Source organism: Entamoeba invadens (assembly GCF_000330505.1).
Source record: "Entamoeba invadens IP1 unplaced genomic scaffold scaff_1105074725051, whole genome shotgun sequence".
Taxonomy (NCBI): domain Eukaryota; phylum Evosea; order Mastigamoebida; family Endamoebidae; genus Entamoeba; species Entamoeba invadens.
In genome coordinates this window covers 1-1,980 of record NW_004440116.1, presented here as the reverse complement: position 1 = coordinate 1,980, position 1,980 = coordinate 1, and positions in this window count along the sequence as shown.

The window sequence follows — 1,980 nt, the reverse complement described above, 5'->3', positions numbered from 1 at the left end:
ATTTAAAAAGATGCAAATACACCTAAACCAGAAGTTAAAGAAATTAAACAAACACCAGAAATTCAATTAAATGCTGAATTAAGACCTCAGCCAACAGCCTATGGCGTGAGTTTCTCGTCTATTCAACCACACGGTACAACCACTACTATAGCTACTTATCCACCAACTAATTATTTTAAGAAAGATAGAACAATTAAACAATTATTTAATGTAGATATGAATCAATATGTTTCATCATTAGCTAAAAATATATATACTTATTTCAATAACAAAGATATAATTTATGCTAATAATTTTAAACCATCTCCACCTAAATATTCATTTTATAATAAAAATTTTGCTTATAAATTTGTTGCAATACCAAATACTTATATGTTTGATATATTGTATTTCTCTGATAAAGATAAGAGAGTAACTCAACAAAAATATGATAAACCATCTGTAAAAATAAATTTTGATCACAGAGTTCATAAAAATAATTCATTACATCCATACCTAATAGGTATAAATGTTAATACAAGATATGGGTATGTTATTTCTATTAAAGATAAAACTGCATCATCAATTATAAATGGTTTTGAAGAATTATTTAAACAAGGATTAAAAATGACAAATTTAATATTTGATGGAGAGCGAGGTATATCATCAAATGATTTTTCTGATTATATTAATTCTAAGAACATTAAATTATTTGTTACAGCAACAAAAATTCATACTTCTACAGCTCCTATTGATAGATTATGTAGAACTATAAGAGATTTATATGTCAAATATTATATTTTAAATGATGATGAATATAAAAACATTATTAATTCTATATCATTTCAAAACATGAAACGAAAAGAATTACTCCAATACATGACTAAAATACGCAAATTATTTAATGAAGGAGATTCAAAACGTATAACACCAGTTCCAACAACAGAAGAAGTATATAAATTAATGCAATATTATAACGATAGTTGTCATGATGGTTTAGTAAAAATATTTCAAGAATGTGGTAAAATATATAATTTTTATTATATTGATCCTAGTTACATAACACCTAAAATGGTACAAAATGATAAAATGTTAGAGAGAATAATTATATCATATTGTCAACATTATAATCAAAAAATAAGAAATAAATTAAAAAATTCAAAATATGATTTTATCAATGAAGAAGATGTTATTTTATTTGATGTTGAAGATGGAAATTTAAGAAAAAATAATAAATATATTGATTCTAAAAATTGGAAAATTTCCTTTCCATATGGAAATAATTATGAAATTTATAATGAAGATAATGATAATTACGAATCTAAAATTGTATCTAGATATTTATTAGAAAAGACTTTTAGAAGACATGATTTATAAATTATTTGACTTCAAATTTTTAATTTTTTTCGTAATAAATGAGTAAAGAATTCGAAAACAAAGGATATGGCTTAACAAAATTAGCGCCAAAAATTGATGGTTTTGGAATTAAAAAGGGATATGATAATGAAGATGTTATCGATTTTTCAACTATGGAACCAGAAGGAGTTAGTGCTAAATATCTAAATTTAGGTGGAAAAGATCTTGCTACTGATAAATATCAATTAAAATACAATAAAGAACATTTAGATCCAAAAGCTTTTCGTGTTTATTGTTCCAATAATAATTTAACTCCTTATAAGTATGATTTGGATGGAGATCAAATAGATGATTATATTGGAGTAGACCCAGGAAATAATATTAAAGCTTTTAATGAATTTTATGTTTCAAAACCAGGTAATTCACAAAGACCATACCAAAAGAAATATTATGATCAATACAATAAATATCAAAGAAAAGAAGTTCCTTATTTAAATTATCTAGGATTATTACCATTAGATGATAATGTTGAAGGATATGCAAGAGTTGGTAAAGGTAGTGGATTTTCAAAATCACTTAATACTGTAGATTATAAAATTAGAGAATATATATCTAAAATTTTAAATCCTGAATATATTTCATTAG